This window comes from Camelus dromedarius, chromosome 22, assembly GCF_036321535.1.
Source record: "Camelus dromedarius isolate mCamDro1 chromosome 22, mCamDro1.pat, whole genome shotgun sequence".
Taxonomy (NCBI): Eukaryota; Metazoa; Chordata; class Mammalia; order Artiodactyla; family Camelidae; genus Camelus; species Camelus dromedarius.
The window spans coordinates 1,942,928-1,970,733 of NC_087457.1; the positions used below are offsets into that span (position 1 = coordinate 1,942,928).

General features: G+C 42.5%; 1 long non-coding RNA gene across 1 annotated transcript; it reads right to left on the reverse strand.

Moving 5' to 3' along the window:
* Window positions 1-18,821: 18,821 nt before the first annotated feature.
* LOC135318835 (uncharacterized) lies at window positions 18,822-22,472 on the reverse strand. Its single transcript, XR_010377217.1, has 4 exons — window positions 22,355-22,472; window positions 20,003-20,283; window positions 19,509-19,629; window positions 18,822-18,870 (listed from the first exon to the last, which is right to left on the reverse strand). It is a non-coding gene; the product is annotated as an uncharacterized LOC135318835 (long non-coding RNA).
* Between the last annotated feature and the right edge of the window lie 5,334 nt (window positions 22,473-27,806).

A 27,806-nucleotide genomic window follows, 5' to 3' on the forward strand; every position in this document is an offset into this window, starting at 1 on the left:
CCTTTAGGACCAGCTCCTTTGATTCCCAAGAGCATAACTGGAGTTTGATTTCCTGGACCCAGAGCACCTGCAGTCATGCTGCTCACACTAGGCAGCTGAGGCACATCACACATTATAATATTCAAGCCCTTGGAAAATGAGACGGCATATCCTGGCCTTATACCATCTTTGTGAGGAATAATCATGACAAGCCCCATCTGTCTGTGCCAGACAGACCTACAGCCGCTCCCCGCAGGGCCCCCCACCAATCACACACACTAGGAGCTGTGGGCATCCTTGTGCAGACAGCATGAGGTCACAGTGGTGCTCCAGCCCTGACAATCACCTGCGCCTTAAGTCACAGTTTGAACCACGCATCAGGCACCCCAGGCACAGGGTTCAGCACTGGGACGAGGAGCCCCCTCAGCTGGGATGAAAACCAGCGGGCTTGCTGGAGGGCTGTGAGAAGCTGAGCCCCTGCTCTTGAAGAGCCTGGGCAGAGACCCACTGACTCCCCATCATGGCAGGGACACAGCAGGCTGAACGCTGCCTGGGCTCCGGCCGGCTGGCAGGGGTGGCTCAGGCGGGCCCCCTGGACTCCCCCAGGCTCCTGGCCCCACCCTCCTTGTTCGGTGCTGCTCCCCACTCAGGCGGAGGCTTCCACTGCCAGTGAGCGTGTGCATTGTGGGAGAAAGTGGCGCTGGCCTGGGTGTGGCCCTGCCTCTGAAAAGACGGCCGGCAGTCATGGCCAGCTAGTGTGTCCCTGCACACCCTCTGCAGGGGACAGCACTAGCACCAGTGCAGGGCCTGCCATCCCCAGAACTCACTTTCCCTTGCACACCTGACAGGCGGGGGGGGCAGCTCAGGGCTGCAGCCCCAATATCTCCGGCCCTGACCCACCCTCTAGCCAAGCTGCTCACGCCGGAGAAAAGGTTATACATAACCTTTATACAGATCCTTCTGTACTAAAGTACAGAAGGGCCACTGCAAGCCGTCAGGCCTCAGCCACATCCTAAACCAAAGCAGAGACTGCCATCACACCCAGGAGACCCCAACTCCCACAGAGATCGTGCTTCAGCCCCATGGGACCCCGTGCCACCTGATAGGGCTGGAACAGTCACTGAGCAGAGGAGAAGCCCCTGCTTGAACCTGGAACTGGCTCCAGTCCCCCTGACTCCAGCCCTGTGGCCCCCATTGCAGGGGCTGCCAGCATGTCCCGGGGAAGAGCGCAGCCCAGGATCACTTCAGGTCCAGCTCTTCCCAACCAGCCCGCTGGGCACAGCAGACTGCACAGGAACACGCTCACACAAGGACACATCTTTAACTCTGACAGGTAACTGTTTCACCTAATTTCACAGAGATACAGAAAGTTAAAATGAGAAGACAGGAACATGTTTTATGTGAAAGAATAAGAAAATCACCATAATGAATAGAAATAAGTAATTTACCTGACAAAGAGGTCAAAACAATAGTAGTAAGAATGATAGCTGAACTGGGAAAAAGAACAGAAGAACACAGGGAGAAGTTTTAAAAAGAACTAGAAAATATAAAAAAAGAACCAGCCAGAGCAGAAGTATAGGTAATACAGAAGATTAGGCAACACAGATGACCCATTAGCAACCCGGAAGATAGAATAATGAGAAGCACCCAATCAGAAAAGCAAGAAGAAAAAGCATGCTACACAAGGTTAAGGAACTTCTGAGGCAGACCAAGCAGAGTAACACTCAAATTATAAGGGTCCCTGAAGGAAGAGAGAGAAAGGGTGAGAAAATCTTTGATAAAATTGTGGCTGAAAACTCCCCTAATCTGAGGAAGGAAGCGGATATCCAGGCACAGGAATCAGAGAGTCCCAAAAGGGATCAGCTCAAACAGACTCACACCAAGACATATCATTATTCAAAAAGTGAAATTTAAAGACAATGACAGAATTCTAAAGGCAGCAAGAGGGAAATGTCACATCAAAGGAAATCCTTCATAAGCCTATCAGCTCTTCTTACTGCATGTATTTTTAAAATTTGCATGTATCTGCTGTTCATTGTCTAAGAAGGTTTAGAGCCTTAGCTTTTTTAACTTACATAGTTATTAAAGGAATAAAGTCAACCACAAAATAAGAATTAATTCAAAAATATATATACACCCCGCTATTAACAGCGACACTATTTACAATTGCTAAGATGTGAAAGCATCCCAAGTACACATCAACAGATGACTGGATAAAGAAGATGCCCCACATACAGGTAATGGAGCACAACTCACCCATAAGAGAGAAGGAGATTTTGCGATTTTGGCTTTTCATTCACTTTTTTCACTTCAAAAACCAGAATTTTATAACTGGCATAAACATTTCCATTGCATCAAAAACAACAAAACACCTAGAAATAAACTTAGAAAGATATAACCAAGGAGGTTACAGATACTCTGAAAACTGTAAAACACACTGATGAAGGAAACTGAAGATGATACAAAGAAATGGAAAGATATCTTGTGCTCTTGGACTGGAAGCATCAACATTATCAAAATGGCCATCTACCCAAAGCAAACAACTGTCAAAACACTCACGGCATTTTTCACAGAACTAGAACAAACGATTCCAAAATTTATATGAAACCATAAAAGACCCTGGACAACCACAGCAATCTTGTATATGTCTTTTTTTCCCCCTCTCTTTCTTCTTTTTGTTCTCTTTTCTTATGATTTGATGACTAGAGAAATTCCTTTAACATTTGTTGTAAAGCTGGCTTGGTGGTGCTGAATCCTTTTAGCTTTTGTTTATCTGTGAAGCTTTTGATTTCTCCATCAAATCTGAACAAGAGCCTTGCTGGATAGAATAGTCTTAGTTGTAAATTTTTCTCTTTCATCAGTTTAAATGTGTCGTGCCACTCTATTCTGGCCTGTGGACTTTCTGCTGAGAAATCAGCTGACATAACCTTATGGGAGCTCCCTTGTATGTCATTTTGTTGCTTTTCTCTTGCTGATTTTAACATTTTCTCTTTATCCTTGATTTTGTCAATTTGATGACTATGTGCCTTCACATGTTCCTCTCTGTGCCGATCCTGTGTGGTACTCTGTGCTTCCTGGACTTGGGTAATTGTTTCCTCTCCCAAGTTGGGTAAGTTTTTGGTTATTATCTCTCCCAAAATTCTCTCACATCCTTTCTCTCTCTCTCCTCTTTCTGAGACCCCTATAATGTGAATATTAGTGCATTTCATGCTGTCCCAGAGTTCTCTTAAACTATCCTCATTCCTCTTCATTTTTCTTCTGTTCTGCAGTAGTGATTTCCACTAATCTGTCTTCTAGCTCACTGACCTGTTCTGCTTCATTTAGTCTATTAGTTTCTTCTAGTGTGTTAGATCATTAAAATCATATCAGTGATTTTATCCTTCAACTCTGGGTATTCTTTATATTTTCCAACTTTTTTGCTAAAAATTTGCTCTGTGCATCTGTACTCCTCTTGAGTTCTCTGAGCGTCTTCACCATCATTACTTTAACTTCTTTCTCAGATAAATTGTCTATCTCTTCACTTATTTCTTCTGGGATTTTACCTTGTACCTTGGCCTAGGAGATACTCCTCTGTTGCCTCATTCTGTATGTCTTTCTATTTATATTTTTAGGTAGGATAGTTATGTTTCTCAACCTTGGAGAAGTGGCCCTCTGTGGGAGACATCTTATGTGTCCCAGCAATGCACTTCTGTCGTGTCACCCAAGAGCCAGGGTCCAGCCAGTCCCACTGTAGACTCTGGCCTGTGTTTGTGGGCTCCTGCCACAGGCTTTGGGATTGTTTTCTTCCTTCTGATATCTGCTCCCTGGTGGATGAGGCTAGACTAGAGGCTTGTGCAGGTTTCTTGGCAGGAGAAGTCAGTGTCTGCCCACTGCTGGCTGTAGATTGTTCCTGGACCTCTGGTGGGTAGGGCCTTGTCTAGATGTATTTTTAGGTCAGCAAGTCCACTGACAGGTGGGGCTGTGTTCCCACCCAGTATGTTTGGCCTGAGGCTTCCCGGCCCTTAAGCCTACAGGTTGTCGGGTGGGGCTGGGTTTTGGTGCTAATGATCCAATCAAGATGTCAGCCTCCAGGAAAGCTCACACAGATGAACACTCCTGGAATATCAGGCACCAGCTTTTATATCCCCTGGGTGAGCCACAGCCTTCCCCTATGTCCCCAGGAGACATTCCAAAACCACCAGGCAGGCCTGGCCCTGGTTCCTATGAAATCACTAGTTCTGCCCTTGAACCTGGCACACGTGAGATTCTGCATACACTTCCCAAGAGTATGAAGTCTCTGTTTCCCCCAGTCCCATGGGGCTCCTAGAGCTAAGCACCCCTGGCCTTCAAAACCAGATGTCCTGGGGCCTCCTCCTCCTCCCAATGCTGGAATCCCAGGCTGGGGAGCCTGACATGGGGCTTAGAACTCCTGTGGGAGGGTCTTTGTGATTCACTCTCCAGCCTGTGGATAGCCCACCCAGGCGGGTATAAGGCTTGATTATACTATGAGCATGCCCTTCCTACCATCCTGCTGTGGTCCCCTCTTTATGTTTCCAGTTGAAGATCTTTTTTGCTAGGTTCATTTTTTTGATGCTTGTTTAGCAGTCAGCTGTGGTTTCACTGTAATCGCGAGGACAGGAGAGCTCATGGAGGCCTATCAGCTGTTTTTCAGCAAAGTGTCACTGCAGGCCAGAAGGAACAGCCATGATATATTTAAAGTAATTAACGGGAAAAACCTAGAACTTAGGCTACCTAGTCAGCTAAGTTATTAATCACAATTGACACACAGTTCAAGAGTTTCTCAGATAAGCAAAACCTGAGTTCATCAATCCTAAACTGACCTTATAGGAAGTATTGAAAGAAAGGTTTTCTTTACCTGAAAAAGACCAAAAAATAAGAACTTGTATGAAGGGGGAAAATCCCACTTTTAGGGCAAAAATGAAGCAATGGCTGTGAATCAATCACTTAAATAAGCCACTTCAAAGACTAAAGGACAAAAATTGTAACAACAACTATAATTACAGCAAACACTTATACAAGGCATATGAAGATATAAAAAATAAAAGCAAAAGCAAAAAAAGGGAGAGGAGTAAAACAGTAAATCTTTTAGAACTTATATGTCCTTAAATAACAATTACTTTAAGGAAATTAGATACTGTAACAGAGCGAAATATATGAACCTCATGGTAACCACAAATCAAATACCTACGTTAGATATGCAAAGGCAAGTGAGAGAAACACAGATATAACAATAAAGAAAATCAACCAACCATAAGAGAAGAGCATGAAGGAAGGACAGAGAAGAACTACAAAACCATTTGGCAATGTAGAAGGATAAAACATTAACATACAGAAATCAGTTGCATTTCTTTACACTAACAATGAAATGATAGGAAAAGAAAGCAAATAAATAAATAAATAAATAAAAAATCCCTTTTAAAATCACATTCAAAACAATAAAATACTTAGGAATAAATCTGGCCACGCAGGTGAAAGACATACATGGAGAACTACAAAACATTGATTAAAAAAATTAAAGAGAACTTAAAGAAATGGAAAGATATCACATACTCTTGGATTGGAAGAATTAATATTGTTAAAATGGCCATACTGCCCAAGGCAATCTACAGAGTTAATGCAATCCGTATCAAGTTACCCGGGACATTTTTCACAGAACTAAAACAAATAATCCTAAAATTTATATAGAATCATAAAAGATACAGAATTGCCAAAGCATTACTGAAGAAAAAGAATAAAGCTGGAGGAATGACCTTCCCAAACTTCAGACAATATTACAGAGCTACAGTCATCAAAACAATGTGGTACTGTCATAAAAACAGATACATGGATCAATGGAACAGAATAAGGATCCCAGAAATAAACACACAGACCTACAATTAATCTTTGGCAAAGGAGGCAAGATACATAATGGAGAAAAGAAAACCTCTTCAGCAAGTGGTGTTGGGAAAACTGGACAACAGCATATAAATGACTGAAGTTAGTGCACTCCCTCACACCATACATAAAAAATAAACTCACAATGGCTTAAAGATCAAAATGTAAGACATGACACCATAAAGCTCCTAGAAGTGAACACAGGCAAAGCATTCTGACATAAATTGTAGCAATGTGTTCTTAGGTCAGTCTCCCAAGGCAAGAAATAAAAGCACAAATAAACAGATGGGATCTAATCAAACTTGTAAGTTTTTGCACAGCAAAGCAAACCATAAAGAAAATGAAAAGACAAAATATGAAATCGAAGAAAATATTCACAATGTGACCAAAAAGGGCTTAATTTCCAAAATATACAAATAGCACATAAAGCTCAGTAACAATGACAACAAAACAAATGACACAAATCCCAAAACAGTGTGAAGACCTAGTCATTTCTCCAAAGAAAACTACAAATGGCCAACAGGCACATGAAAAGATGCTCAATGTTGCTAATTACTGGAGAAATTCACAACAAAACTACAATGAGGTATCACCTCACACCAGTCAGAATGGCCATCATTGAAATGTCTACAAATAACAAATGTGGAGACTTTGGGCAATGGGAACATTCTGGCACTGTTGGTGGGACTGCAAATTGGTAAACCACTATGGAAAATTCTATGGAATTTCCTTAAAAAACTAAAAGTAGGCTGCCACGTGATCCAACAATCCCATTGTTGGGCTTATCCAGAGAAAACACTAAATTAAAAAGATACATGCATCCCAATGTTCAAACAGCACTATTTACAAGAGCCAAGATATGAAAACAACCTAAATGTCCCTTGTCAGATAAATGGATAAAGAAAAAGTATTTTATATATACATACTAGAATACTACTCAGCCATAAAAAATAATGAAATGATACTATTTGCAGCAAAATGCATGGATCTAGAAATTGTACTAATTAAGTTGGTTACAGAAAGACAAATACCGTATGATATCATTTTTATGTGGAATTTAAAACATGCCACAAGTGAACTTATTTACAAAACAGAAACAGACTCACAGACTTAAAAGACAACCTTAAGATTACCAAGTGGAAAGCAGGAAGGGGGATAAATTAGATGTTTTAGACGAGCAGATAGAAACTCCAATAGATATAAACTACTACATATAAAATAAAAATAAAAACAAGGTCCTCCTGTATAACACAGGGAAACTTTTTCAATATCCTGTAATAAACCATAATGAAAAAGAATAAGAAAAGGAATATATATGCATATCTATCTATCTATCTATCTATCTATCTATCTATCTATCTATCTATCTAAAGGACTATGCTGTACATATTCAAACAAAATATTATTATCTGAATTAAGCCATTATATAAACATAACAGAATAACAGTAGACTATATTGAAAATGCAGTACTGGTCAAGATTCAAAAATAACTGTTCAACACCCACTTATGATAAAAATTCTCACCAAAGTGGGTATAGAGGGAACATATCTCAACATAATAAAAGCTATATATGACAAACCTACAGCCAGCATAGTACTCAATGGTGAGAAACTCAAAACATTCCCACTAAAATCTGGGACAAGACAAGGATGCCCACTATCACCACTCCTATTCAACATAGTCTTGGATGTCCTGGCCACAGCAATCAGGCAAGAGAGAAATAAAAGGGATCCAAATTGGAAAAGAAGAAGTAAAAATCTCACTATATGCAGATATGATACCACATATAGAAAATCCTAAAAATTCCACACAAAATCTACTAGAACTAATCACAGAATTCAGCAAGGTAGCAGGTTACAAGACTAATGTTCAAAAAGCAGTTGCATTTCTTTACAGTAATGATGAATCAACAGGTAAAGAAACAATCCCTTTTAAAATAGCACCCAAACTAATAAAATACCTAGGAATAAATCTAACCATGGAGGTGAAAGGCTTATACACAGAAAACTCTAAAACATTGATTAAGTAAATTAAAGAACCCTTAAAAAAATGGAAAGATATCCCATGCTCCTGGATTGTAATAATCAATACTGCTAAAATGGTCATACTTCCCAAGGTAATCTACAGATTTAATGCAATCTCTTTCAAATTACCCAGGACATATTTCACAGAAATAGAACACATCATAATAAAAAATTTATATGGAATCACAAAACACCCAGAATTGCCAAAGCATTACTGAAGGAAAAAAGTCTGGAGGATTAACTCTCCCAGACTTCAGAAAATACTACAGCGCTACAGTCATCAAAACAGCATTGGTAGAAAACAGACATATGGACCAATGGAACAGAATAGAGAGCCCAGAAATGAACCCACAAACGTTTGATCAACTAATCTTCAACAAAGGAGGCAAGAATATACAAAAGAATACAGTTTCTTCAGCAAATGGTGTTGGGAAAACTGGACAGCAGCATGTAAATCAATGAAGCTAGAACACTCCCTTACACCATACACAAAAATAAACTCAAAATGGATCAAAGACTTAAACATAAGACAAGATACAATAAACCTAGAAGAGAACATAGGAAAAACATTATCTCAAAAATATTCTCCTAGGGCAGTCTACCCAAGCAATAGAAATAAAAGCAAGAATAAACAAATGGGACGTAATTAAACTTACAAGCTTTTGCACAGCAAAGGAAACCATAAGCAAAACAAAACAACAACCTACATCTGGGAGAAAATTTTTGCTAAAGATGAAACTAACAAAGGCTTGATCTCCAGAATATACAAGCAGCTCACATGACTTAATAAGAAAAAAAAAAACAAACAACCCAACCCAAAAATGGGCAGAAGACCTAAACAAGCAATTCTCCAAGAAGTAAGTACAAATGATCAATAGGCACATGAAAAAATGCTCAATATCACTAATTATCAGAGAAATGCAAATTAAAACTACAATGAGGTATCATCTCACACGTGTCAGAATGGCCATCATTCAAAAGTCTCCAAATGAAAAATGCTTTAGAGGCTGTGGAGAAAAGGGAACCCTCCTACACTGCTGGTGGGAGTGCAGCGACTCTGGAAAACAGTATGGAGATTCCTCAAAAGACTAGGAACAGACTTATCATATGACCCAGTAATCCCCACTCCTGGGTATATATCCACAAGGAATCCTACTTCAACAAGACACCTGCACCCCAATATTCATAGCAGCACTATTTGCAATAGCCAAGATATGGAAACAGCCTAAATGTTCACTGATAGATGATAAAGAAGATGTGGTATATTTATACAATGGAATACTATTTAGCCATTAAAAAGACAACGTAACACCATTTGCAGCAACATGGATGTCCCTGAAGAATGTCATTCTAAGTGAAGTAAGCCAGAAAGAGAAAGAAAAATACCATATGAGATTGCTCATATATGCGGTCTTAAAAAAAGAAAAGAAAAAGACAAATGAACATCAACACAAAACAGAAACAGAATCATAGGCATAGAATACAAGCTTGTGGTTGCTGGGGGGAGGGGGGTGGGAAGGGACAGACTGGGAGTTCGAAATTTTAGATACTGACAGGTATATATAGAATAGATAAACAAGATTACACCGTACAGCACAAGGAAATGTATACAAGATCTTGTGGTAGCTCTTGGTGAAAAAGATTGTGACAATGAATACATGTATGTGCATGTATCACTGAAAAATTGTACTGTACACTGGAAACTGACACGTTTTAAACTGACTATAACTCAATAACATAAAAATTTTTAAAAAGTAGGTAAACAATAAAAATAATTAAATAAATATGCAAAACATTTTGAGATCCCCAAAATAACTTCAGTCACTTTCTTGTTCATACGGTTCAGAGCGTAGGAGATGGAATGAGAGCCAGACCATCATGAATTGATATGTTCAATACTCTATTTGTTAGGCAGGTGACTTAATCCATATAAATCTCATTTTCCACATATTAAAATTGAGAATACTATTATTAATCACATTGTAGTCCTACTATGAAATTAAAATATGGTAATATAACTAAACTACAGTGGCTTACTAAATAGTTAAAAATGTAGTCATCATTATATTGTTACTAATACCTTTACAGTAATTATGTAGCAATTTAAATGTTCAATAAGTATATGACTTCATTAAACATGTATTTTTAATATTTAAAAAATTACTGTGAATTATCCCCTTAACAGAAAAGTACAATGATAAAATAATGATTAAGTAGGATAAGTGTAAAAAGATATTTAATAAGACTCACTGACTAGTCATGAAAATAACTCTTAGCAAAACTGTGAAAGAAAGCAACTTCCATGACAAAGTGAAAATAACCAAAACAGTATAGTGCTGGCTTGGAAACAGACACGTATATCAATGGAACAGAATAAAGCTCATAAATAAACCTGTGCATATATCAACAATTTATGGCAAGGGAGCCAAAAATATATAATGGGGAAAGAGCAGTTTCTTTACTAATCAGTATTGGGAAATCTGTATAAGTATATGCAGACAAATGAAAATGGGCACCTATCTTATTACCAAACAAAGTCAACTCAAAATGAATGAAGAAACCATAAAACTACTGTAAGAAAATGTAGGCAGTAAGCTCCCTGACATCAATCTTGCTGATGAGATTTTGGATTTGACACCAAAAGCAAAGGAAACAAAAATAAAGATAAGCAAGTGGGATTATATCAAACTAAAAAGCTTCTGCACAGCAAAGGAAATTAACAAAAACATGAAAAGGTACCTAACTGAATGGGAGAAAAGGACTGCAAATAATATAACTGAAAAGGGGCTGATATACAAAATATATAAAAAAGCTCCTACAACTCAATAATAACAACATTAAAAATACCCAATCTGATTACACATGAAAAGGACCAGTATCACTAGTCATCAGGGAAACAGAAATCAGTACCACAAGGTATCACCTTTCATGTGTTAGGAAGACTGTTATCAAAAAGTTAAGACATAACAAGTGTTGGCAAGACATGGAGAACAGGGAAACCTGTGACTGTTGGGAACGTAAATTAGTGGAGCCACAAATTTAAACGACATGGAATTTTCCCAAAATACTAAAAGTAGGGCTACTATATGATCCAGCAATTCCACCCTTATTTTTCTGAAAGAAATGAAAACACTAATTTGAGAGGAGATCTGCACGCTCATTTTCACTGCAGCATTAATTCAATAATCAAGATACGGAAACAACTTAAGCATCCATCAGTGGGTGAATGGACAGAGAAAATCTGGTATGTGTGTATATATCCAACAAAATACCGTTAAGTCATTAAAAAGAATGAAATCTTGCTATCTGCATCAACATGGATTGACCCTAAGGGCATTCATTATGCTAAATGAGATAAATCAGACAGAGATAAACATGCATGGCTTCATTTATAGGTTGGAGCTAAATAAGACAAAATCAAAAAAAGCTCATAGATACAGAGAACAGACTAGTGGTTGCCAGGCGTGGGGAGGAGAAGAGGGGAAACATTGGTGAATGGGGCCAGTACATACAAAGTTACATTTACAAAATAAATAACATGAGGTCATGACACATACAGTTTGGTGACTATAAGTAATAATACCACATAAAATATTTGGTATTACTAAGGGAATAGAATCTTATCACAAGAAAAAAATGTAAATATATACAATGATGGAAGTTAACTAAATTTACTGTGGTTATCACTTCACAATATATGTAACTATCAAATCATGTTGTATACCAGAACCTAATATAAAGTTATATGCCTATTATATCTCAATAAAAACAAACACAAAACAAATAAAAATGCTATACAATTTGTAAAAGGATATACTTGGGATAATGTGAACATTTAGCAACATTAGTAATAATTAATAATAATAATAATAATAATAATAATAATAATAATAATAATAATATAATATAATATAATAATAATATAATAATGGTAACCGTGGGCACTTCCTTTGGTGATCATTGTGCTGGCTTAACTCACATTATCTCACTTACAAGACCATCAATCATAAAAAGATCTGTATCAAACAATTTTACAAAGAATGAAGTTGTGGCTTGGAAAAGTTAAGCAATTTTCCCAAGACAGCCAGTGGCAGAGCCAGAACTCAGCCCTATCTTTCAAGCAGCTAGAACCTGGAACCAGAACAAAAGTGCACAGACTGATTTTCATCCTACTAGACTACGTCTTGCCACCTAATCACTTCTGATTCCGGACACTTCAAGTCTCTAAACTTCAGTGTTCATTTATATACAAAACAGGATACGAAAACCTGCACTGCCTATCCTGCAAAGTTGTACTGAGAAAGAACAGTGTTAACGTTGCTTTGAAAACTATAATAAGATGGATAGATACAAGGAGGACAGGCAGTCGCCACAGCGTGGTGGTACCACCAGCCACAGCAGCCTGGTAAAAGCATCAGCACAGGTGAGTTATCATCTCTGCACATTGTTCTTAGGGATCTTCCTGCTAAGTAAAAATATCTAAATGAAACTGAAAAGAGTACAGCACATCCAGAATCAGCTCATTAAAAGTGTTGAGGGTTTGATGTGTGTGTCTGTTTTGTTTTGCTACACAGAAGAGGGCTGCTATTATTAACTCTGAGCAACTGTCTAATTGTGGTTCTGTAGTAAAAATATATTTTGAGTCCTATTCTTGCAATTTCTGGAGTGGGTGAGGAAGGTGGGGGTGGCAGGGACGGGCTTACTCTATGGCACAGTAACGTATGTCCACACTAACACCCTTTTCTGATGAGTCAGTGCAGCACTGTAGGATGAGCAATGTGGGAATAAAGAGAAGGCATCCTGCACCAGGCATTAAGTTTCATAGAGCCCAGGTGCCCAAGTACAGGAATCACACACTCAGCAGTCTAAGAAAATGCAAACAGCACAGCAGAGGAACTTAAAAAGGCAGCAAGTTCTTGTCTTTTGTTCAAAAACAAAAAGACAGTTCAATTCTGCTTTACAGAAATCTGCAACCATTCAGGCAGGCCCTGCAGGCAGTTGCGATTATCCAGGTCACTTCAGCTGTAGTTACTCCTCCTCCTGTGGAAGAACTCTAATAAAGATTTCCATCTTTATTTCTTTACCAATAGAAATTCCACTCAAAGTATTGTCCATATTCTTTGGAAGGAAAGGGACTGAAAACTGGTTTTTTACTAGACGGAAATGCAAAGTGAGGTGCAGACAAAGGAAACAGAAAACTGAATCTAACATGAGTGAGCATGATGAGTCCAACAATATTTAGAATCCAGACAGGAAGAAACACATTCAGAGCAACATGAACTGGGAAAAAAAAAAAAAAAAAAAAAAAAGGAAAGAAGGGAGCTTTCTGAATCTGATTATCTAAGTGAACTGATGATGGAATAGAAAAGAATAAATGTGACTCCATACTAGACCTGTTCCTTTGATTTTAACCCTGTGCCCTGTTTCCTAGGCTCAGACTTGCCGGCTCTGCACCTTTTGTAAAACAATGTTGCCAATAGTCTGAAATATACAGGAGAGCCTGTTCCCAAGGCTCTGACCTTTAAGGATATTTACACTTTTCCATTCATGTGAAGAAAACAAGTTGCAATAAAAAACAACATTTGTTTTGTTGGAGGCTTACATGGACACCATGATCTCACCCACCTGGACAGCTGCAAGAACACAGGATTCCAAGAACAAAGAATTCCTACATCAAGAAGTTTGCAGCAACCAAGCACTCCCCCTCCTTTGTAGTACAAAAGGAGCCTGAATTCTGACTTGGAGAAGATGGTTCTCCAGGACATCAGTCTACCATCTCCTGGGTCAGCCAACTTGCTGAATAAAGTCACTATTCTTTGCCCTTATACCTCATCTCCTGATTTACTGGCCTGTCATGCAGTGAGCAGAATGAGTTTGGATTCAGTAACAATAACCAACAATACAATTAATGAGCAAATACTGGAAGAGTTTTCTCTGTAATGAACCAGATGCCAGCTTTCACCTCTTCTATTCAATACTGTACTGAAGACACTGTCAGGATAATAATGCAATAACAACAACAAAATAGGAAGCATAAAGATCAAACTTTAAGTGAGAGAATTGCCACTGTGTGTGCATGGCATTATTATATGCATGGAAAACCCATCATAATCCAGAGACATTCACAATTAGGAAGTGAATTAGGGCATGGTTACTGCGTTGAGGATCAGTGTATAAAATCAACTGGATTATTCTGCACGAGCAAGAAAGAAATGAAATAAAATTAACCTGCAAACACCAGACCGGCAAACAAGTATCAACAGGAAAAAGAATCAATACAGGATTAACTTATACAACATTAAAAAAAAAAAGCTTCAGGCCTTGTGAGGCCTGGCCTGCCCAAACCACAGGGGCCGTGAGGTCTCCCCAGCCAGTCTGGGTCCAGCCCGGGCTGCGGGGCGCTGTGCATAGGCCGGCAGGGGCCCAACATCGGCCTCCCTTTGCAGCTGGCGCTCTCACCACACTGGCCCTGGTCAGATGTCCAGTGCCTCTTTGCCAAGGTGCTCTGGGTGATAGAAATTTTAAAAACAATCAATGTAAGAAAAACACAAAAAACCAACAGGAAAGTGAGCAGGCAGTATGAAGGAAAATAAGCCCAGGAGGCTGACAGACTTTCTAAAAGGTAACTCCCCTGATGCAGGTCCAGGTGAGAGGATCCCAGCGGAGCCCAGGACAGGAAGCCAGGAGGCAGGACCACCAGGGAGGTGACAGCGCCCCCTGCTGTGTGAGGGTCCGGGTCCAGGACTTCCAGTGGGGACCCCAGGTCTTCTGCCTCAGTCTCGGCCCCCACTGCATCACCAAGCACAGCCCCACATCACCACCCCCAAGCTGGGGAGGATTCTGATTGGCCAGGTCAGAGAAAGTCATATAAAATGTGGCTGTCACACAAGAGTCAAACTGGACACTGTCAGTCTGTCACACAAGAGACAGGACTCAACTGTCATCACAGCACTTCTAAAGAAGAAAGCTTAATTTCAGCGTCCAACCAGGCAAGAAGTTGCAAAATGCTCAAATGAACGAGTATCAGACTCACATATTCATCAACTGAGTCACCAGCGGTGGGAGAAAAAATGACCCTGTGCTGCTGAGCTGGCCCATCAGCGTGATCCCAGTGCGCGGACAGGCTGATGGTTGTCTCTCCAAAGACTCAGATTCCTCGGTCTGCTGCATGGTCCTAAATAAAGCAACACAATAGAGTTAGTGGCCTGTCTGTGAGCAGGTGGGCATGGGGTTGGAGGGAGGGTTATAAAAGAACTGTACACAGGTCAGAGTAACTGCACCCAGGGATGTCACCACTCTGGGGTATTTCCACCCCTGTGATAAAATCCGCATCTCCTACCTTTCTCACGTAGACCCCTAGACAGCAGAAAGTGCTCCATTCAGAGCTACAGTTACGTGCTGAGCTTTTCGGGACAGAGACTGGGTTGGAGCCTAAATGTACAGACTGGGAGAGAAAAGGATTTTAACTACGCTGACCACTTCCCGCTGAATGAAACACAGAGGCTGAGCCCTCACGTTTCAAAAGTGCTCAGTTGGTGAGAAGACCCAACGCAGGGCAGTAGAAGGGAAGAAACCTCTCCTTAACCCAGGCCCCAGATGAGAAAACAGCCCAATGACACTCACTCAGCCCAGAGGGCCCTCAGACTGAATGTGAACGTGGGAACCGGGGCAGAAGTGGGCGCCAGGCCTCCCCTCACCTGCGCAAGGTGGCGGAGGCTCTCAGCACCCCCCTCACCACCCACCTGCCCAGCCTTCCTCACTGAGTCACAAGGGAACTGGACGGGAAGGATTTCAGCCTCATGTGTTTGGCCCCGCCTGGGGCTGGGATTCCCCCTCCATCCAAGTAGAGCGCAGTGATGTTCACGGAATAGGGTGCGTCTGGAACCAGCTGCTCGAAGTGCGCTGTGGGGGTGTTTCCTGGCACCACAACCTGGAGGGGAGGACATGCCAAATTCTGTCTGGTAACAACCCAAATGCTTACTCACACTTTTATTAGCAGAATAATGTTTATAGTAAAGGACTGAGCCCAGACTCAGCAGAAGGCAACCTCTGTGCTACTTTGTGACATCTGCCCGGGCCACAGCATTACATGCACTTTTCCCTCAGAAATCCCCTCTCCACTAAATGTGAGTTCACACTTTGCCCTTGGCATCCTCAACAACCTCCCATTTATGTTCCTGGGGAAGGTTCTCAAATACAACATCCAGGGCTTATGATAGTGACCCCAAAGCACCCCGAGTGTTAGAGACACTTCTCAGGGAGAGGTTTTTCTATTAAAATAAGAGCTACTCCATGCGATGGACAAGGCCAGTGCTCTCTGAACACGTCCTGCTGCACACAAGGGTTTAAATCAACACTCGGACAGGCTCCTCGTGTGCTTATGTTTGTTTACGGTCACTGCTTCTTTTTGTAAAGTCTAATAAATTTACTTTCCCTCAGGTTTTCTGACACTCTCCCTACTCAAATTAGTAATTTCTGCTCTTTATATTATTAACTTACTTAGAAAATAGAATAGTACTAAGACAGATTGGGCAGTCTATTAAGAGCCAATGAAGGCAAACTTTCAGGTAGGTTCCTAACAAAGACGTGTGTGTTACAATGAAAGCCCATATTGACAAGGTCTATCAATGACTTGCATTTACTACTGGGGTTTTTTAACTCATATAGCTAATTTACATTTTCCCCAAATTCATTTTTGCTTACTAACCCTGCAGTTCATACCCTTACAATTTAATTCATGAAAAGCAATCACTTAAGCATTGTACGCGGGCATGTTTGTGGCCTGCATTCTCACAGGCTGCTGAGCACAACACAAACATGGGACTAAATTCATCAGGAAATGAGTGTGCACGTGACACAGGGCCACAACACCTTACCTATTGTCCTGCGCCAGCAACTACAGCAGGAGGCGCCATAAAATCTACAAAATTCTTCTGCCAGCTCTAACATGACAACAGTACTTACAGGTTCCGGGGGCCTTTTGCCAGCCAGGGGAGCACACACAGCGCGGTGCTGAGGCCCTGGCCAGGGGCGGGGCCCAGCCAACAGCCTGGCTGTTTGGGGTCAGACTGTACACTTGGGCATCTCTGGCCACTCTTCTCACCACTGAGGAAAGAAAAGCCAACATGTATTTCTTACGTCTATTTATACATGTCAAGATTTTGTAATCACTTCTCCTGAACTTTCGCTCTGTAGCAGGATAAAATACTGTCCTCCTTAAACTTTGAATTACCTGCATAAAAAAGCAGATGAAAACTCTCCAAATCCACATTTAGCCAAACTTTGCCAACTAGGGTCTTGGTCTCTACGGATGCTAAGTTGTTGCCAATAAAAAACAAAGGAGTAAAATTAGTAGTACTTGGTTGGCCACAAAAGGACAAGGGTCAAGGGCAAGAAATTGGAAAAGAAGCTTCAGTTTTCCAGCACAGGTCATGGAGAGAGAGACAAGAGGATTCTACCACCTCTGCCTCTAAATGAGAACTGACAACACCGAGGACGCCCAACTAACTGGCAGCTAGTTTACCTGGCTTCGATCATTCGTTTCTTCTCATTCAACAGACAGACACTGAATGTCTTCTGTGATTCAAAGAAAAGGCAACATAGGGAGAAATCAAAGATACACTCAGTTCTCAATTAACTGCCCCAATAGGGACTTAGGAAAACATGCAAATTAAATCCATATATTATCCCCAAACCCCACTTTAGCAATAACATCATTTTTCTAGACCACTAATCTTTTGCCAAAAGAATTCATCCACACTTGTTTTCTTTTAGCCACAGCACATATATTTTTAAGCCAAAAAAAAAAAAAATTAGATGTATGCACCAAAGCCTTTAAACAATACTACAAAGAATTGCAAAACCACTATAAACTGGTTTCTCGAGATGTTAATAGCAAATGAAAGCAGAGATTTTCAATGCAAAAAAAACAGTTCATCAGCAGAGAAATGTGCTATCGAGTAACATGACCAAGATTTCAACAACTGACACTGAAATCCAGTAACAAAACGCTGCTTCAAATTTATCAAGCACAAAGCAAAACTCATGAACTTTTGTCAGTGACAGAGAATACTGATAACTATGTACACATTTACAAATCCTGAAGTTACCATTTCAGAATGCCATCTTTATTTCATACACTAAAATATTAACGATTGGTGGGGGTTGGGAGGTAAACTATGTGTAATTGTTACATTTTTATTCCATCATTATGAATTACCCAAATTTTCTTTATACTTTTAACTTAATGCTATACTAAAAAGCAAAATGCATCATGAAAACGCTAAATTTGTCTGTCTTCTTACTTCCATGTCCTTCCAGTATCTGGTGTATGCACTACATCACCCTCAGGATAGAGGGGAACCACTGTAATGGTGTCTGGGGCATCCGGCTGCTGATTCCTTAGAACGACATCATTGGTGTTCCCAGGGATTGGCACCTAAAGATTTTAATAAAATGTAAAGTACTTGATTTGAAAACCTTGTACAAGAAATAATACTTTGAACAACCGAATACTCAAAATACTAACTCAAGACCAAGTCACGAAGGAGGTTCCGGAGTATTGGGACCTAAGGATATGCCCCCATATGAACTGTTTTAAGAGGTGATGATCACCTCTCTGCACACGCCCAACTCCTATTTGAAAAGCCCCTGGAATGATTTGATCCCCCAGCCCCAGTCCCCCAAAAGCCCCCATCACCCAGGCTCTGAGGCCCCAACCGACCACCCTCCATCAAGTTCTACTGAAGGAACATGAACTTCTTCAGGGCTACAGTAAACTGGTTAACTCTTGATCTCTACTTTGCAATCTACAGTTGAAACTAACACACACTTTTCCTTACAGAAATAGTGACCAGTTCCTTCATACCACCTGCTGCGGGTGCATAGAAGAGCTTATACTGACCAGGATTTTGCTCTGTGTGCTCCCAGCGAACTTGCAAAGTGCTGGTGGAAGGGTCATACACTGAGGTTCCTCACTGTATTCAAAGGTTCTGAAATGCACAGAAAGCACATCATGCGTGACCCTAACAAACCAGCACACACAAAGACCAGGTTTACTCAGGGGTCCTGGGAACCCTAGAACACAGGATCCCTTTAGTAGGTGCCCCGCAAATATCTGTTGAAGTAGTGAATAAAGGAAAAAATGTCTGTGATCATCGGGTACATGTCTCATCCCTCCACATGGTATTGTAGCCTCAGAGTACACAATTTTTTTTTGTCTGTGTTATCCTAGAAGGTAATAAACAACTTTCTCCAAGACCAGAGGCAGATAACTCCAGTAAGGATATTAAAAACAATTTAGATCTTGCGGGGAGGGTATAGCTCAAGGGTAGAGTGCATGCTTAGTGTGCACGAGGTCCTGGGTTCAACCCCCAGTACCTCCATTAAAAAATAAATAAAACCTAATTACCCCCACCTCCAACAGAGACCAAAAAAAAAAAAAAAAAAAAAAAAAAAAAGAAAGAAAAGAAAAGAAAAGAAAGAAAAAAAGAAGAGCATTATTAACATGCATTTTAAAAGTCTAGCAAAACTCTGTGTCACCCCAGTGTTCCAAGTGGAAGATGTGATTCCATCCCCATGATGGTTACTATAAAAGCCACAGGAGTCCAGGTTCACTTATTGGTCTCACCTCTTCCTGTCATCCAACCTCCTTCTGCATCAGGATACAGGGAGGACAGGGTGATGGTGTAAGGAGTGTCAGGCTTCAGCTTCTGCAGGACCACACTGTTCTGCTGTCCACCTATCCTGGTCTGGAGTAAAACAGGGATAAGTGTCAGCTTTGCTCTCTCCAGCTCACTCATCCTTTAGGAAAAGCTCTTTCTCTGTTTGAGACCTTTCCCAAGATCTGGATACACCCCACCGTGAAAGTTTAAAATATATCCTAGGGTATCATTTTAAATGTAAACTAGGCCCCTTAAATCATAAAAAGGGTTTTAAGCCTTAAACTAGTGGTCTTAAAGAGATATTTCAACTGTCAAGTGGCCAGCACTGCAAAGTTCCATCCAAAACACGTCTCACAGATCTCTTCTCCAAAAAGGTGTAAGTCCTAAGTGAGCTGCAAAGGACCTTGAAAAGACAGCAAAGATCTGCATAATAGTAGAGGCCATTCAGTATTATTCTCACCTTTTTACAGATGGTTTTTCTTGCTTTAGAAGCACATCAAAAAAATTCAGGAAAAGATCCAAAGCTTTTTGGTTTCCCCTTCCAAAACTTCTCCACGGCCAGCGTTACCCATGCAGAATCCGTGACAGGGCCCCCTGCCAGGCCACACTCAGGGAGGGCCTCCCAGTCCTTTCCCTGATTTCAGACCGCTGGTATGAAGAATTTTCAATATCTTCCAATTATGGAGTTTGAAGGTTTTGTTTTTTTTTTTTTAATTCACTGCTTATGGCCATCTAGCTATCCTGTTGAAAGAAAATTCAGATGCTTCGTTAACAGTCTACTGAATTCAGATGTTTATGCCATACAAATTTAAATCACATGAAAATGGCAGGCTGCCCACAGCGGGTGCACATGTGGAGGGCTGGATGCACTAGCACAGTCCAGGTGTTTCCCACTGAGCACCTTCCACTCAAACAGTCTGAGTTTCAGAGAAAACCTCAGTGGATCACTGGGCTCATGCTCATGATGAGCAAGTTGAGCTACAGCAGTGAATTTGGACAACTTTAGTAAATTTGGGAGTTTGAGATTTGCAAGTGTTAAAAACACATTAAAAAACAAATTCTTCCATATAGCACAGGAGACTATATTCAATCTTTTAGTAACCTTTAATGGAAAAGAATATGAAAATGAACATATGTATATATATGCATGACTGGGACATTATGCTGTACACCAGAAATTGACACACTGTAACTGACCATACCTCAATTAAAAAAAACACTAGAAAAATTCAGTGTGTGAGGTTATGAGAGCAAAGCATCGATATGACATTTTTGTTACTTGACGATCTGAGAGCATCAACTTAGTAGAACCAGCCTCATAAGGAAGCAGAAGGGTGTGTGTCTACTTCTCCCATCCAACTCTCCAAAATCATTCCAGCACCAGGGAGTCACCAATTTGATTATTTCTTGGACTAGCAGTGAAATGCAAATATGCCAAAGAATAACATATTTTAAGGGATTATCAGCTAACATGCTACACGGGATAAGTTTATGAGCCACCTTCTAATTATGATAAACAGGTGAGAGACAGTAAGAGACTCAGAGCAGCAGTTGGAGTTTCAGTATCACCAACAGAAATGCTAAGCTTTGCCTAAATCTGGCCTGACACAGACAAATGTTCTGTTTCTGTCATTAAAATATCAATCCATCATGTGTGTCTTTTATATACAAGATAGTTGATGACCACTGGTTATTTAGTTTATTATTGATAACCTATAGGACAGATTCTCAATCCAAGTGTATCATACTAAGTTTAGTTCTTTGGAAACCACAACACGGCAACTCACAAGTCACACTGGGGACAGGAGGGTCTCTGATTCAGCTAAACCCACTTACTGTGCAGTACAGAGACCTGTAACCACTTCCAGCAGCCACCTCTGCTAACACCTCGAACATGGTAACAGGTATGACCCATTTGCTGGAGCTCAGCAAGTCGGATGAGTAAAAGTGAAAAACTCACCTCTCTCTCAGGCTAACTGAGGAAATACGACAGCCTCCAAAACATAAACAAAATGCTAGCCCTCATCAAAAGAGGTATTTGGAATAAATCAGAAAGCATCACCCTGTCTGGGTAAAAATTATGGTGCTTCCTGACCGCAGGGTAACGGACGCAGTTCTAGCTACATGTTTCATTAAAAGCAAAGCTGGAGAAGGTTCACAGACAGACAACTAAAGCAAGCAAGGTAAAATGGACAAGGGCTCTGTTAAATAAGGCAGGCTGGGAAGATAAAGACGACGAGCTTCCAAAAGTGGGACAAATATGACAAGGAGAAGATCTGGGAGCCAAGGAAACGAGTTACCCATTCTGACAACAAAACATTGACCTCCGGGTTTGGCTATTCTGGCTTCCCGGGAAAACACTAAATACCCTGCAAAGCACACCCTCAACCTAGAACAGAGGGAACTATAAAGGAGGGACAGTGGCTCAGAGGTAGCGCCCAAGAATGGCATGTGCATGCCCACAGCAAGCTGAGTGGTCTCCGGGGACACCCCTGCACTTCAGTACCAACGACCCTGGTCTCACCTGCCAGCCTAAGTGGCATCTGTCTTAACAGAACCAGACACGCTCTAGGATGATGACTTGACATCATCCCTTCCCTCAGGCTGCACTGCAGTGTTCAAGGCCAGGTACGGGTTATCCCCTGGGGCCACAGAACAGACTGGGTAGGTCTGCCTGGCCCAGTGCCACCCCATCCACGTGTCCTGCACACCTCAGGGTGGAAGAGAGCAGCCCGTGGATGCTTGACCTGGCAGAGCAAGGACAAGGCAGAGTGCGGAGAGGCTCCCAAAGGACCTGCCACAGGGCTCCTACCTTCCCTCATGACAGAGGCTGGTCCAGGTCCTTCCGGTAGCTCCTGTGGATTCTGTGGTGCTAGCGTTAGCCAGAGTTTCTGGAAGCTGTGAGCAGAGAATCCTGATGGACAGACAAGTGAATCCATCCGACAATGACCCTGCGATTGAAGGAGCAAAGGGGGACTCTCAACACTGGGTTCAGTGGGTCCTCAGAAGGTGCTTCTCTGTCCTATTTATTTTATAATATCTTTGAAATCTTTACCAGAAAGATGCATAAAGTTTCCTTTAAGACATTAAATTACATGTGTTACATGCCCTAGGCAGTTTATAAATCCAGAACAGCTGCGTACTAGACATTGTTAGTAAATAACCAAAGAGCCACCCCCTCCTGATTTCTAAGAGAAGTGGGTTTGGCCCCCAGGGCTGGGCCTCCTCCACGTGGCCTCAGGGCACCAGGCGCAGCTCAGCCCAAAGTTGCCTTAAGATTAATCTAAACCCCAATGATGGTCCCATCCTTCCTGCTACACCTGGTCCGGCATGACAGAGCAGGAGGGAAGCACTTCTGAGGAACTTCCAGGTGAGATCTCTTCACTCCAAAGATGAAACCAGGAAGGCTTCACAGAACAGCCCACCACAACCTCCTTCTGCATCTTCCCTGCCTCCCTTGAGGCCTTGAGGCCAGCGTGCACAGGACAGAGGCCAAGGGAGCTGGAGCAGAAGAGCCCACATGCACCCCAGCTTGCCCCCCTCTGGGCTGGATCAGGGTGACAGTGGCAAAACCACAAGGCAGGAAGAGCCTGGTTGCAGAACGACCATTCTGGGGACCAAGAAAGCCTCCCCTGAACTGACCTGAGCTGAGGACAACCTGTGCTCTGTTTCTGCACACATGCTCCAGAGGGTCTTTGTTATGGCAGCTCGGGGACCTCAGCAAGGGACAAGTCCCCCTGCTCCGCCAGCTGTCACACCTGAGAGTGACAGCCTTGAATGGTGATGGCCCTCTGCAATGCGGGGGGTCAAGCCACCACTGAGAGAGCCGCAGAGCAGGAAGGCGAGGAGAACCCGGGTTCTCACACATTCTACCCCAGCCTCATCAGGAGCTAACAGTCCTGCTGAGGCCACTTTGTCTGGGACTTTCTTTGACCTGAGGCCAAATAGAGAAAAAGGAAAAAGAAACCAAAACCACCTCCAGGCTCCGCGTCCCCAGATAAGGAGTGTCAGTATTTGATTTTGTCCCCTCGCTCAGCAAGCACTGCATGCGGCACCCCGCCCGGACCCAGACACACCGCACAGCCGCGATGGGCCCTGGGGGCCGTGGCTACAATCCAGCTGGGCCAGAGCCCACGCAGGACTGACCCTCCTCCTGGGTTGGCCCCTTATCCAAGGGGCTGGCCTCGTGGGGCTCGTGCTGCAAACAAGCCAGTGCACATACCATGCTCCGCAGGGCACGTGGCACCAAGAGCTCAGTAAAAGCCAGTTACACCAGCAGACGTGGGGACCACACACCCACATGTGAGTGTGTAAAGCCTGTGATTCACTAGCCGGCAACCAGGAGGTAGGGAGGTAGGGGAGTGATGGAGCCCACTCACTGAGGAAGTGCCGCGTGGGGAGTGACCCTCGATAACCCAGGAGCACACACTGGCAAGACCGGTGCAAAGGCCTTGTTGACAGCTCAGGGAACAGCCCAGAGAGAGCCCCCGGGGGCTCTGGGTAGTGCAGACTGTGGTAAAAGAGACCCCACTGCCCCAGCAAGGTGCAGATGCCACTGGGAGAACAGCCCCTCCCTCCCTGGCCCCGGGGGTCCTTCCTGACTGCCCTCTGCTCAGCAGCTTCAGGGAAAGGGGACCACACTGTGTATCCTGTTTTACAGCCTGCTTCCTCCACTTAAAATAATAGGAACACCTTTCTGTAGCATTATAAATACTGAAATTTCGTCTTTGTAATGGATGTGTATTTTTTTACAAACTGCTGTATCATAATGAATGTATCCACTCTCCACTTACTGCTAGTTTCCAATATTTTACTATGAAACTGTGAAGGAAAAGCCCAGCTGGGCTAACAAGCTAAGTCACAATTCTAAGTGTGATAAGTGTCGGCTTACTGATCTAAGTTCTGCCAGGCTAACTCATAAATCTGAAGTTTAGTGTCAGTTTACTGGGCTAACAAGCTAACTCATAAATCCAAGCTCAACAAGTGTCAGTAACGTGATCTGTTCTGAATTGATAAGCTCCATTGTACTGATTCCTTGCTTTTTGTTGTTTGAGCCTTATTGGCTAATAGCCCCATACTTGTAATTAACCCTATAAAACCTCATGCGCATGTCTTGGAGGGGCTCAGATCTTTGGAGCAGAAGGCCCTCTGAGCCCGCCAGCATAATAAATCTGAGTACTCCAACCCTCCGAGTGGTGCTTGTTTCTTGGCTGGCCTGTTGTTTCCATAACAAAACAAAGCTGGAGTGAATATCTGTTTAGCTAATTTCCTGTAAATTCACGATTATTTCCTTAGGCTGTATTCCCAGAAGCGAAATTGCTGGGACTAGTTATATGCAAAAGATTTTTTTTTAAACTAAGTGCCTGCCTTGACTGTTAATACAATATCACTAGAGAAACAAGCAAGTGGATGAATTGAAGACTCAGGTGCTGTCTGGTTGCTTTAAAGGGCTGCAGAACCCCTGCTGCCCTGGGTACCAGTTTCCTTTCCAGACCAGCTACCCCACCCCACTCTCAGAGGCCTTGCAGTTATGGCCCCGCATCCTTCAGATTTACTTCCTAAACTTCCCTCAAAGTTAGGTACCATTCTTGGCTCCAAAGAAATGCCATGTTTCTCACAGTGGCACTTACTCTTGAGAGAGGGGTGGGGTCCTGACTTCCTGAGCCCACTAGGAGCCCACCTTCAAGCAGAGAGTGGGCCCACCACAGCCAGATCCTAAAAGTGGGCCAGGCTGGCTCTCCGGACAAGTCACCGTGCAGCTGTCCTGGAAGGCCAGACAGCCCAGGCCACAGAAGTTGTCCTAATCGGACTGGTGAGCTCAACTCCTTGGAGACCCTCCAAGAAAGAGCCTTCAAGAACACACACAATCCACCCGAGCATGGGAAATTGTCAGCACCAAATCTGGAGACGTGTTCCCTGAGAGTCACCCAACTGAAGCCCCTCGTGGGAAGTGTGGGAACATCAAGAAATGGGCGCCCCGCTGACAGGGGGCTGAGTGTGAGGGACCCCTCGAGAGGCTGCCTATCACAGGTGAGTCCAGCGCACAGACCACGCAGAAAAAAGAAGAGCTGGCTTTGCACGTGGACTCCCAGTGCCTTTCCAAGAAGAGCAACACCAACTCAAACCTGTTGTTTATAGCTGGTGTTAAGCCCTGGAAGGGACTCGTGCAGTAAACGTAACAGCCCTTCTAACAGCAGGTGCAGGAATTAAAGAGGAGTCTGCAGCCCTGCACCCCCACCATCCACCCAGAGACTCACAGCTTAGCTCCCAGAAACCAGAGCGTTTGTCGTGAATAAACATGAAATCACCCAGAATAGGCTTTGTGACCAAAGACAACAGCACCTACTTGAAAAGTTGGCGATCAGCTGGGAAGATGGTTATTGAGTAAAAACGACTTACACACAAACTTGTTGTTGACCAGAATGATTCTTAACTACAGAGACTGCTCTGCTTGCTAACTTCGTATTAGGTGGCCCCTAATTCTTTTACAACTGACACGTGACAATGCTTGAAATGTGACTTCCATCTGGCCAAAATGATGACTCAGTTACTTTTATTGTGTCCAGTGAATGACCATGGCATATCCATTCCAAGGGTCAATAAGAAACACGTTTGATTAATTTCTCATTAAAAATCTATGATCAACCTGTATATCATTCAACTCCTTGAGTAACTAAGAAACCATGAAATTTTTCCTCAAATATAAAAAGATTAAAGCATTTCTTCAACTTCATCATGAAGGCACATGATGAGAGATACACTGTTAAAACCACAGATGACAAATCCTCTAATAGTCTTTAAAATATTAGAATTTAGTTTCAGAATTGGTTGGATTCTGGATGCTCAGAATCCAATGTGACTCAAATTTGGCAAAGTACTTTTTTCCTTTTAACATTTAATGTGAAATTTCCACCAACACCAACTTCAAAAATGAAGTAGACAAAAATAAGAGAACCAACAGATTGCCACAGGAAGACATTTACATCGCTGGGGAGAAATCATGCAAAGTAATCTGAACTGCATAAAAATAAGCTTTGTTATTAACTCACTTACAACTCAGGAAACCTAAAGCTGACAGAAACACTGCTACATAAACCCGTGTTTGTTTCTGTCTCCAGCAGCACTACTTAGGACAACTACACTAAGTGCAAAGCTCTTTGGAAGGAAAGGGAGAAAATGATGAAAAGCATTGAAAGCTGACTTAGACGTCATACCTCAGAAAGTATCTTTGTTGTGAGAAACCTCCAATTATGTCATCACTTTGTATGATTTGCTAAAGAATACACTGTGCTCTTGAAGCAAACCCTGATCACTGGGGTAATTCATTCAACACTTACGGACTTCTCAACCAAGAGCAGAGGAAATTAGTGAGGGGAGGCCACAAGGGGGCAGTAGGGGCTCACAGACACAAAGAAGCCTCCCTTGACAGGTGCTCAGGGAGAATAAAGGCAGGCCCCCACTTGTGGAACTCCTGACCTGGGACAGACTTGAGGTGGTGGGAGAGAGGGGCAGTGTGCTCCAGGATGGGAGTGTTTCATGCTGTTCCTGTTCAGTGGGTCCACAGCCCTCCCAGCCCAGATGTACCTGGGCAAAGTACTCCCCACAGCCTGCTGGTCATGTTGCCAGATGTGGGGCGAAAAATATTCTAAGTCATCCCCTTCCAAGCCATGAGAAAGCCACACAGTCTACAATTACTATCAGAGCCACCTCGGTGAGTCACCCAGCTGCCTGCACCTTTAGACTACTGGAAATTCCTGATTAGTGACTTTTTTTTTTAAACACCAGAGTAACAACTTGACCTGCCCCAAATGACCACTTTTCCATCATTTCACCATTTTTTGCTTTGGTTACCTATTCTTTTCTGCAGAGAACATAAAGGCAATAAAATGAAAATGGCGCCTTAATGTACATTAACCTCAAATCCGAATACTGTTCCTTCCAAGGTTTGGGAAAGGCAAAAGGGTTCTGTGGAGTTAGCTTTGAGGGAGTGAAACACTCCTTTTGGATGAGGCTCTTGGGCTCCTTCAGGCCATGCTGACATGCCAGGGGATTTTCTAATAACTCATGCAAATAATTCACATCTGCAGATAAGAGTCTTCTTGAAGTCACAGATTACCAGGCCTGCGAGTTCCAATCAGACGCACTGTCCACCAGGATGAACGATTACTGTGAGCAAAGCCCCAAGACTCCCCTGGCTGAGGCCCCTCAGGAAAGCCTTTGTCTGAAGTCCTCCTCTGATGACAGAAACAGCAGGTGCGCTTTAT